Source organism: Pteronotus mesoamericanus, unplaced genomic scaffold (assembly GCF_021234165.1).
Source record: "Pteronotus mesoamericanus isolate MK-2021 breed Mesoamerican mustached bat unplaced genomic scaffold, CSHL_Meso_final contig_116, whole genome shotgun sequence".
Classification (NCBI taxonomy): Eukaryota; Metazoa; Chordata; class Mammalia; order Chiroptera; family Mormoopidae; genus Pteronotus; species Pteronotus mesoamericanus.
Window position 1 is genome coordinate 5,028,466 of NW_026555027.1, and position 14,941 is coordinate 5,043,406.

The following is a 14,941-nucleotide window of genomic DNA, read 5'->3' on the forward strand; positions in this document are numbered from 1 at the left end:
GAGGGGCACCGCGACGATAAAGAATCGAAAGGAGTGGGCCTCCTGAGACCCCTCCCGCTCGTCCCGCCGTGGCTTGGCGATTGAGCTGGGGTGTGAGAAGGCTTCTACCTGGAGGTGATGGCGGAGGGTCCCAGACCGCTGCAACGTCAGGTGTGCCCTCGCGGCCTTTGTGAACCTCACGGCCAGCACAGGGCAGAGGGCCCACCTCCTGGCTCTCCGTGCCCTGGAGCCTCACTTCGGCTCCGAGAGGCACCCCTCCCACCTGCCACACCCCCACCCATTCACGAACAATTAGCAGATCGATGGGTACGCTCCAAGTTTCTGGAGGAAAAACGACTGTGTTCATTTCTGGAACCATCTAACTTCCATTTCGTGCTTTTCTTCTTGGAAGTTATTTATGTAAAGGTCTTTGATTTTTTTTTTTTTTAAGGGAACAGTGGTTTGGGTGCTACATGGAGGATGTTTGCTGCATGGCTCCAAAGATCTGCATGAGACGAGTGGCAGTTAGATAAAACCTGTCAGCCCTCTGGAATTGAACACGCTTGCTTGTGAATTAGAGTCATTCTCTGAAAACATGCAGGTAGTCTTAGGGATTTAGTGAGGAACGCTGGATGTCCCCGTTAGACATCCTCCCCTCGTTCAGTAATAGAAACCCCAGTGTTTTAGTTGGGCATGTAGCTGCCCAGAACAATTCTTGCATTTTTCAGTCACCCTTGCAGCTAGGCATGGCCAGGTGAGTACGTGCTCGCCAACGGGATGTTAATGGAAGCCAAGTATGCAATTTCTGGGACGTACCTTTAAAGAGAGGGAGTACCCTGGCCACGTGGCTCAGTGAGCTGGAGCATGATCCTTCCATGCACTGAAAGGTTGCCAGTTCGATTCCTGATCAGGGCACATAGGTTGCGGGTTTGATACCTGGTCTAGGCACGTACAATCCCCAGTCTGGGTGTGTATGGGCGACAACCAATTCATGCTTCTCTGTCATCCGCGTTTCTCTCTTTCTTTCTCTCCCCCTCCCTTCTTTTCTCTCTAAAAAGCAATGAAAAAATGTCCTTGGGTGAGAATAAAAATAATAATAATAAAGAGAGGTGGCAAGCCCTTCCTTTTCCCTTCCCCCACCCTGCTGGTTAGAATTTGGGTGTGTTGGCCACACTTTGAGGAGTCTCCTGGACCATGAGGCAGAAACTGCTTGCCCTGGACACTCCATTCTAGCCCTGCATGCCTAGGTTTATTTGAGAGAGAAGGAAATTTCTTTCTTGCTGTGGTAGACAGAATAATACCCCACCCCCATAAAAAGATGTCTACATCCTAACTCCTGGAAACTGAACAGGTCACCTGACACAGGGACTTCGCAGGTGTGAGTAAGTTAAGGATCTTAAGATGGGAAGATGATCCCAGATTGTCCTGGTGGGAACATTTAATCAAAGGGCCCTTGTGAGAGGGAAGTAGGAATGTGGTGGTGGAAGCGGCAAAGGTTGGAGTGATGCACCTTGAAAGTGGACAGAAGAGCCACGCACCAACGAAGATGCCTGGACAGGGCAGGAAGCCGCTTCTCCCCGGAGCCTGCAGGAGGGACTCAGCACTGCCGAACCCTAATGTTTGGTTCCAGGAGTCGCATTTCCGATGTCTGACCTCTACAGCTATGATATAATAAATCTGTGCTGTTTTAAGCCACTAAGTTTGTGGTGATTTGTGGCAGTAGCAATAGAAAACTAACATACCTACGTAAGTGATGGTGGTTTTGTGATTTCTGACACTTGCAGCAGACTCCAGTCCTACCTGATACGGAATTCAGCGTCTAAAAGTGGGAAAATGTCTGACCCAGAACCTAAGCATCCCTAGCGATCGGACTGCAGGGACTCAGATCTCAGCCAGGAAGACTGACAACCGTTAGTAGTACATGGCCATGAGACCTTTGGCGGCATGTGCCCCATGTTACTTTAGAAGGCACACTACCTGTTGGCCAAAGCTGCGCCTCAGGAAAAAATGCTGGCAAAAGTTCAGAATCTGGGGCACGTTTGGCTGCTTCCTGCCACTTCCTACAAAGTCCGAGACCAAACTGACCATGGGGAGCAGCCAGCCAGTCTGTGCACGGGGTGGGGAGCGGTGCGCTGCCCAGGACGCCCTCTCTGCCTGGGGCCTCCAGTGCCTTTTGACTGGTAAACTGTTAATCTGTGGTCGTGCAGGATTAAATAACCCACTGCTTTCCTACCGCAAGCAGAGGTGGCCTGGGCAGACGGCGTTACTGATGTCCCAGGGCTGTACAGAAGGCTTCGTATTTCAGTGTCTCTGCAGACAGTCCAGAGGCAAACATCCGTGTAAGGGTGTTACCTTCCCAGGCGGGCCCTTCATTTCATTAGACCTGAAGGTAGCGGCCACTAGATTGAAGAGAAGCGGGCGAGGGACCACAGAGACCAGCAGCAAAAAATCTTTAAAAAATAAATAAATAAATAAACTGTCTAGGCAAGGACCTGGGCTCTGGTTCCTGAAAATGGAATAGGGTTGCCAAATAAAACACAGGATGCTTAGTTATATTTGAATTGTAGAGAAACAACCCCTTATTTTTCAGGATAAGTCTGTCTCAACTATTTTAATTCTCATGTTATTCATCGTTTATCTGGAGTTCAGGTTTAACTGGGAATCCAGTGTTTTCTGTTTTTCGGTTTGCTAAATCTGGCGACTGTAAAGTGAACAAATGTTTCAGAAGCCTACTCAGTTCGTAAGGGCAATGAGGAGGTTGTTAAAGCCACAAACCAGCCTGCTCACACAGGTGACTACACAACCCATGAGGCAACTCCTGGGGTCCCGCCGCTGTTCAGCACCAAAAAAGGGTCAGCCTCTAATGATGTGACTTTCAGAGATGAGGGACAAGGCAGCCGTCGTGCAGGCCAGCGCGAGGGAGATAAGGAGCAGAGGGAGACTGTTCCGGAATTGAAGGTATTCGGGGTCTGACCTAGACGTTTGCTCCCTTGCTGGAGAAGGGGGCCCTCACCCTCCCGTAGGATTTGGTCGCTGCTACAGGCCAAGGACTGCTGGCATCTTCCCACGAACCCTCTTTTCCAAATGGGGGTTTTGTTTTAACTGCTCCTCTTCTACTGCGCCGGGTTCTATCGCTCAGTTTGAAGCAGGTGCCTTTTCTTTTAGTTTGTGGGCTTCCAGACCACGAAGAGCCTGTCCGGACCGATGAAGTGCTCTGCACTCTGCCCAACGCGCCGGCTTCCGAGCTGGAGGATGTGTCAGCACGCGACCTTGAAGGAGTTGCTCTTGGGAGAGGTATGCCTCTGGACTGCAGGCGGGAGGAAGGTGTGTGGCTGCCTGGGTGGCTGGCTGGGCAGGTCTGCTCTGGGGAGAGTGTGCTGTTCACCCGCATTCCCCCCCGAACCCCGCCGGCCCCCACCCCACTCTTCCATAGCAGAATGCCTTTCACTGCAGTGTGCCGGGATGGCATGTGTCCGTTGTGTTTGTTCAGACATCAGCATCTTCGTTTTGGGGGCGGGCCGATAAGTCCCGGAGCACAGGGAGCCTCTGGCCACAAGCAGCCTTGTCCTCTTGCTCCGCTGTGTTATTGTCAGGAAACGGCTGGCGTGCTTTGAAGATAGAGTGAGCACAGTGTGCAGAAAACCACCCTCACTTCTGAGGCTAATTACAAGTTTGGGGGGTTCCTCAAACCCCCTTCTGTTTCAGTAGTTTGCTGGGAAGCCTCTGAGAACTCACTGAGGACTGTGGTACTCTGGGTTATCATTTACGACAGCCAAAGAATACAGATTCAAGTCGGCCGAGGGAGGAAGCGCATCCAGTGAAGTCCAGGAAAGTACCCAACATGAAGCTCCCAGTGTCCTCTCCCCGGGGGATCATGGGCAGCGTTACATACTCTCCTGCCAGCCAAGCTTGGGGTCCAGCCTTTTATTGGGGCTCCATCACGTTGCAGTGCTTATTTCCCACATGGCTGATCTCAGTCGTGGCCCCTCTTGGAGCCGGACTAATACCACGTGACTCAAATCCCCCTAAATCACAGAGACTTTCTGCCATGACCAGCCCCCAGGCTAAACAAAGACATGCTGCTGGAACACAGCAACTTACCTGAAACTGAAGGCAAAGCCCAAACTCCTCCCTGGGCAAGGTTAAATTCCACATGACACAAAAGCATCCGTCTGCAATGAGAGAACCCCAACTTTTAAATGCACACAAAGCACTCAGAATCAAGGACCCTAACCCCCACATGTCTTGCTGTGACTTTGTGACTAAATTCTAGGCCCCAGGATGTAGCGGAGATGGTATTTGCCACCTCTGGGAAGTATCTTCACATGGAAGGGGCTTGATTCCCCTTCTTTCTTCTTGCTACCTGGATGGGGTTGACGGGCTGTCCTGGCCTGTAAGGTGCAGCTTCGTGTTCAGCATGGTGAGCAGTAAGGTGGCAGGAGCCTGGGGCCCTGTCCATTGAAGCGCGCTCTGTGTGGCTGTTCAGAGAAAACATTTAAATTGTGTTTAAGCCACTGTGGCTTCGGATTTTCTGTCCCTTGCAGCAGACTCTCATTTCAGCATTTGCTTGAACCGTTTTCATTGCTCCCATCCAGATGTGCACAGCGCCTCGCCCGCTGGTCCCGGCCTTTAGTCCAGCTCCCCGCACGCCCGCGGACGCGCCCCGCTCGCTGCCTCCCTGCGGGGACTCTCGCTCGCCAGGGCACGGGCCTCGTCCCAGGCCTCCGCACGTCCAGGCACCTTACAGTCCCTCGTCAGCCGAGGCGTGGCAATGGGAAGGGCTGCTTTCTGATGGCACGATCATCGTGCTTTGCAATGGCAAACTGGCTGGAGACTTGACTGAACTTTATACGTAAGCTTTATATCGAAGCCTTCAGGACAGTTTTCTTGGTTCACCTTTTTAAGACCGACAAACAGATACTCGTTTAATCAGAATGAAGATTTATAGATCATTCTAAGACCTGATAATTGAATTTTATCACCATTTTATCAAAATGTACCAGGATTCCTTGTGCCTAATTGCTTCACATCAGATAAACGGAAAGCATGATAAACACTAAATCTTTTATTTTTATACTTTTGATGTTTTGTCATCTTTTTTTCCATAAAAAACTTGAGAGCTTTTCTAAATACCTAAGAAATTAATCATTAAAACAAAGGATGAGCAATTACTACTTTTTACATTAGGAAGATGGGAATTTTTATCCTTCCTTCATTTAACCACAGCAGGACATTGGGACATCATGTGACCTCTGTCACCATCTTCCTGGTTTATCGGTGTTGAAATTAGAAGTTGGAAGAGAATGGAAGAAATGACACTAAAACTTCTGATTTGCCTACTTTGATGACTTGATTTCTCATTGTTATGGTAGAATATATGTGTACATATATATGTTAAAAATGTGAAAGTTAATTTCCTTATTACTGCACAGTCAAAATCAGTGTTTAAAACATCAATATGAATCAGTGACGTGTTTCTTACTTTGTCCTATACAAACGCATGGAAAGAAAAGGCGTATGGCACCCGAAGACTGGAGAAGTCGTAAAGGCTTAGGAGTGTAACCTGATGGCAATTATTAGACAAGGGTCGGCCAGGCATTTGTGCTCCCAGTGAAAGAGTCCTCATGGAATTTTCTTGCTGAAAGCAACCTAAGATTGACAAGAGGCTCTTCCTTTTCCAAGTGGAATAACCAAAGCCTGGGGAAAGCGAAGTGATGCTAAAGGTCCCCCTGCTAAGTAGCAGCAAAGCAAGAATCAGCACCCCGGTTGTCCTGGCTCCTGGGACGGGCCCTTTTGGAACACCCCCTGTCCCCTCTAGGACGGGCACCGAAGTTTCGTATCATTAAGGTTAAAATGAAAGACCTCATAAGCTGCAGGCATGATTCAGGGCTCACTCAGAAAACTTATGCTCTTCAGATCAGAAGGAAACTTGGATTCTGGCAAAGCAAGGGATTTCTACCTCTAAAATAATGCCAAAACAATTTTTCTCTCAGACCAGCCCAAAGAAAGAACAGGAAGGTCTCTAAAGTTCATCAGCAAACACACCACCTAGAGAATCCCACCGAGTTTGTGCTGCCTGGTCGGCTGTGCATTCCTTGAGGAAAAGAATTACTCAGCTCTGCATCTCGCACCTAGCATGTGGTGGGTGCTGACATTTCTTCTTAATGAATGAGGCATATAAATCATTGTTTTATACCCTGGCCTTGGGCCCTTGTCAAAGAAGCACTTAGAAAACGTGTCGAATTTCCTGCACTGTCAGAAATATTGTTTAATCATCCTGTTAAAAATAAAGAACTCCAGGGCTCGCTGACTTAAATTCTCCAGACCACTACATGTTCTTTCCTCTTTGGGCCACTCAGCTGTGCAGCCGGAAATGGGTGGTGGGAGGGGAGCTGGGGCTCATCCGCCAGGACCCCGGAATGCTGGCTATGTCGGAAAGCGCTTGGAGAATGACGGGAAGCCGAGGAGGCGTTTCCGAAGCAGTGTGCGCACGGAGATGTTTGAACCGGAGGAGGTGCGCTCCGAAGTAGGTGCACGGGGCACGTTCAGAGAATGCCCAGTTCACCAGGTGTGGGTGCCGCAGCCCAGCACTGTGAACCCAAGAATCAAGGTAATGGCAAAGTGTGTGCGCCACAGGCCGGCGCACTGGTAGTAGGTCACATCATTGTATGTTGGTCTTGTTACGGTAAAACACGCATAACGTTGTGATTAGACATGTTATAAGTGTTATTGCCTAATAAATGACACCAGCATCTTTCAGCAAAAAACCTTTCATAAACAATAATATTTTTTTAGAAACACATGCAGTGATTTTTTTCACTGAAAAATAGACATCAATAGTTGAAATCTGAGAACATGAGCTGAGTGTTAACCAAACACTAGGAAACTTATACGTTCATCTTGTCCTCCAGCGCACACAGTGGGGAAGATGGACAGGTTTCCTCTCAACTACCAGCACAGAGACAGCAAGAACTTGTCTAGGTTTGGAGTGTTAGTCGTAGAAAAGTTCCGCCCATCCAATGGGGGAACATTTTATGTCAGAAAGTTTAAAAGAGCAAACCAAAGCAGTAAAAGGATCCACCCTATGGGTTACTACTCAGCAAGAAAAAGGAACAGACTACTGGTCCGCACAACAGCCTTGGGGGACCTCAGGAACATTCCGCTAGGAGAAGGTAGCCAGACACAAAGACTGCATAGTGAATGATTCCATTTATAGGAGATTTCTAGAAAAGGCAAAACTGTAGAGATCAGTGATTGCCTGGGGCTGCAGCTGGGAGCAGGGAGTGACTGCTAATGAACAAAGGGAGCTTTTTGGGCAGATGGAAGTGCTGGGAAAATGAATTTATTCATAATGTTTACATAAATATGTAAGTTCACCAAAACTCATTGTACCATTGCAATGGGTGAGTTTATAGTATTGAGGTATGCAAATTTCACCCTAATAAAGCTGTGTTATTTCTAGGCTCAAGTATCCCTATCTTTATTTTTTTCTTATTTTTTAATTCTATTTTTCGGTTACATTTTGAATGTTGAAAACAAAACATTCAGTATTGTTTTGTATCGGTTTCAGGTGTGCAGCATAGTGTTAGACAGTCATAGACTTTACAGAGTAGTCCCTGATGTTTCAAGTACTCACCTGGCAGCACACATAGTTATTATACTATTACTGACTCTGTCCCCTGCGCAGTGCTTTGCATCCCCGGCTGCTCTGTGACTGCCAGTCCGTGCTCCTCCGCCCCTTCCCCTCTTTCACGCAGCCCTGCGTGCTCCCTCCCCTCTGGCAGTCTTCGGTTTGTTCTCTGTATCTGTGCGTCTGTTTCTGTTTTGTCTGCGCATTTATTTTGTTCTTTAGATTCCACATGCAGTATGAGTGAAATCATATGATATCTGTCTTTCTCTGCCTATTTCACTTAGCATAATATCCTCTAGGTCCATCCATGCTGTCGCAAATGGTACGATTTCATTTTTTCTTATAACCAGGTAACATTCCATTGTGTACATCTACACAGTCTTTTTATCCACTCCTCTGTTGGCGGGTACTTGGGTTGCTTTCATGTCTTAGCTATTGTAAATAATGCTGTAATGAACATAGAGGTGCATATATTCTTTCAAATTAGTGTTTTTTGGTTTCTTTGGTTATAATAAAGCCGGTTTTTAAAAAAGAAATGGTTCTTCCAGGACCAGCCCAGGGTCGCTTTGCTCAGGCAGGTGCCTCACCTGTCTTACTCGTGGTAGCCATGATTCTTTCCTAATGTGGAGACTCTCCTCATAGGACGATAGATGTGCAAATCTGGGTATTGATATATTAAACCAGGCTTGCCGGTGTCTCAAAAATGAAATTTACAATTTCTGGTTGTTATTATTAGTCAACTCACAGTACCAGGGCCACGTTAAAAAATATTAGTCCCTCAGCCCTGGCTGGGTACTCAGAGTGTTGTTTTGATACACCAAGGCTGCGGGTTCAATCTCCAGTCAGGGCACATACAAGGATCAACCAGTGAACAACAATCCACTAAGTGGAACGGCAAATCCATGTTTCCATCCCTGTCTCTCCCTTCCTCTCTCTAAAATCAATAAATAAGAAGAAGTTGTTAACAAGACCATTAGGCCACTGAATTGAGGGAAGCAAACTACTTCCCTGACTCGGAGGGAGGGTGGTGGGACTGGGAGCCCGGGAGGGCTGCGTGGGCTTCCCTCGCCCTGGGCAGCTGTGGGGGCAGGCCCGCGGCAGGAGGAGAGGCCTTTAGGGTGTAGGCTTACATGCCTTTGCTAACATCTGTGGTATGTTGGCCACGCACATCGCCATCGCCACAGAAATGTGGGGAAATTATATTAGGAAAATTCGTCTTGTGCACAGGCAAAAGAATGAATGGAACATTCTGGGGTCCACTTGACTAGTGTTTCTGTCGACAGCAAATGGTTCTCAGAGTTGGGTGTGCTTTGAAATCTCCTGGCTCGTTAAACAGGCTGGTTCCCAGGCTGGACCTCAGGCTGCAGAATTGAGTGTCTGTGAGCAAGCGCCAGAGCCTGGATCTTTAAGGAGCCACTGGGGTGACTGTTAATGCTAAAGGTCCTGAAAACAGGGTTTAAGGAGCTCTGGAGGGGGGGGGGGGGCGCGGCAAAGGGAGTGCCGATGAAGATAGGTCAGTTAGCCTTGTTGTTTGGGCACCTCAGCTGAATTTAGTCTAAACTCCTTCTAAGCCTTTCCCTTTGTCTCTCGCCCACATCTCGCACTCTGCTTTTACTTAGCCTTGCTTTTGTGGAGGAGTCCACCTGTGGTAGGCTGCAGACAAATAGTTTTAAAGGGCTCTCTCTGGCACACGCCCCCACCCACGAGGGGCTAGACTGAACCGGAGGAAGATGGGCCTTTGCTCCCAGGCCTGTAGGGTGCTTCTCACTTGGGGATCTCTGGAGAGGAACCTGTAGGGGATTCTCAGTCCTAAAACCCTGCTGGGGAAAGATGGTGCAGGGAAGGAAGCACAGAGCTGGTCAACTTGACAGCCCAGCTCAGGAAAGAACACTTTCCTAAGGGAGGGCATCCCTCCTGTTGTCACACGGAAGACAGAATTGTCCTCCTGCCCAACAGACCAGCACATAGTGGGCTGCTGCTGATTCCTTAGCTCCAGAGATGCTCCTGCTTCCCATCCTTCTTGACAACAACCCAGCCCATGAGTGGTGACCCTTGACTTTCTCTGGGAGAGTCTGGCTGCTCACCGGACCCCATGGGTAGGCCATTGGCGGCCATGTTTGTAACATGGACCCATCCCCTCAGTCACTTGATTGGATCAAGAGTAGACACCGTCCAGCCTGGCCTGATTGCAGTCCCTTTTTTCTGGAGACATGCAATTAGACATTCCCATCCTGGGGTGGGCTGATTCTTTGTATGAACAAGTAGAAAAAGGTAGAGGCTTTGGCACTGCTTTCATGAGGCATGAGTAGCTGAGAAATCTGAGTCCCCCGGGGAGACTGCACTCCATTCCCAGGCCAGCCCCCTTCCGAGGCCCAGCTGGCTTCCTGAGCTTCAGTTCTGTGAGACACCCCAGGGCTATTGGAATAAAGGGACCTTTTCTGGTCATCTAATCCAGCTCTGACCTGCCGCCATGTCTCCCTGTGCCCTCTCTGTCCTGGTTTTAAACTTACATCGCTCCCTTCTGTAGACAGGAAGTGGACCACATCGTCTTCCTTGTGGTGCAGAATGAGCTTTCCTCAAAAACTGCTCTGGTTTGAATTACTGACCATAATATACTATGTTGACTATATTAGAAATCATCAAATTATTATTAAGTTTTAGGTATAAAAATGGAACCGTGGATATGTTATGTTTAAAAGAGTCCCTGTGTTTATTGAAATATTGATGCCTGAAATGATAAATAACGTCAGGATTTGCTTCCAAACAGCAGTGGAGGGCGGGGCGTGGGTGAGGGCGTAGGTGGAGCGAGGCTGACCTTGAGCTGACGGCTGTGAATCTGACGATGGGGGTGCATTGTGCTGGGCTCGCTACGTTTGGTATATGTACAAAACTTTCCATAATAAGAAATTCTAAAATTACCAATGGGAATTTTTTCAGGGGAATCCCTTTGAAATAACATAAAACTATTAACATGAAAAAGTAAGCAGAAGGTCCTTACGTTAGAGATTGAAGAGCGTGGCTGCAGAGGCAGGCACCCCCGCGGGCCTGGGCCTCGTGCAGACTGTGGCTAGTGTGTGAGCCAAAGTACGCAGGCGCGCAGGTCCTTCCTACCCCTGAATGGAAGTTGCAACTTGGGGTTTGTGTTCAATCCACCTCTGATGACGCCATCTCAAATGAAATAGATCTATAGCTTTCTTTTAAATTAAAAAAATGTTTTTAACAAAGTACTAGGTACTTAGTAGTTTTATTTTATAACAAATTATTTGGTAGAATCAAGAGTAAGAAACATTCTCTCAAAGTAGAACATTTTCCTAACAGGCTGCAAGCATGTGTGTCAGAAAATAAAGCACCTTGGGAGCTCTCCAGCAGCTCTGAAAAGCTCCCATATCTGTGCAGACCGTCTTATTTAGAGGAGTGAGTAGGAGGTGGAGGATGCTTGTTGAGCATTCAAGAGCATCTGATTCCATTCTTTATGTATTCATTATAGTTAGGGGTGGTCTTCTTCGGATGTGTGGATTTGGGTAGAAATAGTAGAAGTTTTCCTTTTAAGTTGTTGATTGCCCATTTCACCTCTATGCCTACTCGTTTTCAAGGTGGCCAAAGTCTGTTCTCTGTAGGAGGACCCAAGAGGACCATCTTTTGCTGGCATGACCCACTGCTATCCTGAGTTCCTAGTTACTCTCATACCATGGACACATTTGGGGGCTCGCCTCTGAGACCAGGAGTCTCTGACTGCCCCTTCAGGGTCTGAATGTCCATTTCTTTTCATTGGTGTCTTTGCTCTATTGGCCCATTTGCTCCTTCCTTCCATTCACAGAACTTCCCCTATTGAGGTTCCCGTTTACTTTTCAACAATACTCCACTCCTGACTGGTTTCTACTGTAGCTTTTTGCTCTTATTACACACGTCTACTCAGAGCACTGAGTAGACTAAGTTGTGGCTCTTGGTCCCAAGGAGTAAAGATCCACTCTCTACCTGGTGGAAACATGAATTCATTGCAAGAGTATTTTCCACCAAAAGCACTGGGACCAAAAAAGAAAAACAAAACCTGTTTCTTCACTCAAGGACCCAATGACCCCCTTCATTGCATCTCCAGGTATTCACAGGTTGAATTAGACCAAAGGTTTTGAACTAAAAGGACAGGATTTTTATAATGTTTTGGGATATGAAATATTTACACCACAAAAACAATAAAGCAAATAATATAGCTGTGTCAGTGAACCAATGAATAGTTGACATCATTTTCTGTGCAATCATATTCTTTTACAGAAGAGGTGATATTAATAAGTAAAACCTAGATCAGACCTCTCATTGCTATATCCCCAACCCACCCAAAATTTTACAGTGCGTATTTCAGACCTTAAAATAATGTTTCATTTAAAATATTTTAAAGAAAAATGCAAAGGCCTTTCAAACCACTGTTTCTTCTGTGGATTATATTTATTTAGATGTGACTATGAAACAAAGTATAATATAATTATATTTAATATACTATAATTAAGACTAACAGTAAAATAGCTTAAGGTCAGACAGAAGAATTGTGTTGAACTTATTTAGTACGTTCAGATAATAACTTCAGATATTAGATAAATGGCTTTGAATATTTTTGTCCAGAACCCTCAGGAAAAAAATATTATTTACATAGCAATACAGTAAGCCCTGAAGTAAAAGTTATACAAAACAATATTTAACTTATTACCTAAATAATCTGATATTTTCTACTACATTCTCTTTTCCTTTTTTTCTTAAGGTTTTCTTATGAGCCACAAAGCTGACTTTACAAACTACTTCTTCAAAGTGCAGGTTGGAAAATGTTGCTTTGTTAACAAATCATGACAGACTATTTAGCGATAAAACAACCATGAACCACATGGCTTTGAAAAATCTTAACATTTTGCCGTATCTGCTTTAGATTTTTTTTTTTTAAACATTGTAGCTAGAATCAAAGGTTCCGTTGTACCTGTCCCAGGTCTAGCACTTCTTCCAATAGGCAAGAACTATTCCTAATTGCGTCATTATTATCCCGATGCCTATTTTTACATAATTACTAAAAAGGTAGGGATCTGTAGCCTCCATCAATGCAAGGGGCACACTTATTTAGGCTCCCTTGCTATGGACTGAAAGTTTGTATCCCCCAAATCCATATGTTGAGGCCTAATTCCCCATGTAATGGAATCTGGAGGTCAATGGCTCGCATGCGCATGCGTGTGTATAGCCTTTGATGATCCCTTATTTTCAATTTTTTGGCTATGTGTCCTATTGCTAGATTAAAAAAATTTTTAGTACATGGTATTTTTTTACAGCAGGAAAATTTAGGTTCACAGCAAAAGTTATCAGAGTGCAGAGTTCCCATATACCTCCTGAACCAACACATGCAAAACCTCCCTTACTACCAACAACCTGCACCAGAGAGATAGATGTCTTCCAATTGATGAACCTACATCAACATGTTAACATCACTCAAAGTCCATTGCTAACTTAGGGTTCACTCTTGATGGTGTCGTGTCTTGTCTCCTGTGTGTTTTGACAAATGTATAATGACGCACTATCAGTACAGTATCATACAGAATAGTTTCACTTCCCTAAACATCCTCTGTTCTCCATCTGTTTACCAGTCCCTCCTTTCTAACCCCTGGAAATCACTGATCTTTTTACTGTCTCCATGGTTTTGCCTCTTCCAGATGTCATATCATTGTATCATACATACCGTTGGTATGTTGATATCGATGATATCGCTGGTATCCTACAGTTCCTAGCCTTTTCAGACTGACTTTTTTCAATTAATAATAAGCATTTAAGTGTCCTCCTTATCTCTTCACAGCTTCATAACTCATGTGTTTTCGTTGGGTTAATATTCTGCTGTGTGAATGTACTGCAGTTCATCCAGTCACCTACTGAAGAACACCTCGGCTGCTTCTAAGTCTTGGCGGCCCATCGCCCTGGTACCCATCCTCCAGGTCCGCTGACACACTTTAGCAGAACTGCTTGACATCTGACTAACTGTCCTTGACCAATCCTAGGGCTAAGAGTACAGAACTTAACTATTCTTAAGATGGTACTTTTTACCCTAAGAACTCTTAACTTTTCTTCCTTCATTAGAACACATCTGGGTTTTTGCCTAGTGATGTTTCTGGTTTGCAAACCTTGATACCCTTGAATAAATGTAACTTGTGTTTGTAGCCAAAGCCTCCAGACTGCTTTTGAGTTCGTTCAACTACTGTTATAAACATTCATGCAGAGGTTTTTGCATGGACATTATTTTCAGCTTGTCTGACTAAGTACCAAGGAGCACTTCCTCAGCACTTACCTATATCCTATGGCAAGAGTCTGTTTAGTTTTGCAAGAAACTGCCAAGCTGTCTTCCAAAGTGTCTGCAAAATTTTACATTCCTACCTGAGATGAATGAGAGTTTCTTTTGCTCTGCATCCTCCACAGCATTTGATGTTATCAGTGTTCTGGGTTTTTGCCATTCTAATAGGCTTGTAGTGGAATCTCATTATTATTTTAATTTGCATTTCCCTACTGACGTATCATGTTATTGCTGGATTTTTATTTTTTCACTTCCAGGTTGGTGAATGTGTGGATGTCAGGGGAAAGTGCTGTGCTCAGACTGAGCATGAGAGCTTCAAGCCTTTCCCCTGTATCTTTCTCTACGCATCTCTTCCATCTGACTGTTCCTGATTTATAGCCTTTTATGACAAACTGGTGAAATGTCTCTCAGTTCTTCAAGCTGCTCTAGCAAATTAATGGAAGCCAAGGGGGAGGGATTTGTTGGAACCTCCCATCTATAGTCAGTCAATCAGAAGTCCTAGTGACAACCTGGATTTGCCATTGACATCTGAAATGGGGGCGGGGAGGAGGCAGTCTTTTGAGACTGAACCCTTAACCCTTGGGGTCTGATGCTGTCACTGGATGGTAGATGCTGTCAAAATTGAGTTAACTGCCTGCTGTTGGTGTAGGAACCGCCCTCCCCACCAATTGGAATGGGTTCAGAACGCTTTCTTTACCAACACTTGTTATTTCCATGTTCTCTTTAATTTTATAGTAGCCATCCTAATGGGTGTGAAATCTTTTCCTTTCACAGTGTGTTTAGCCAATTCACATTTAAAAAATAATTACTGATTCCTGATGGCTTATATTATTTATTTTCATTGCTTTCTTTTTTAACTTTTCTATTTTTTATTTACTATTTTTTAGTGTATAGATTGAATTTTCCCTTTTTACCTCTTTGCTACCCCCACTTGTAGTTTTGAAAGTTATGATACTCTCTATTCTATTGATAGCCCTTAATTTTTTGTCATTATTAAAGTCCCTATTTATTGAATACTTCCT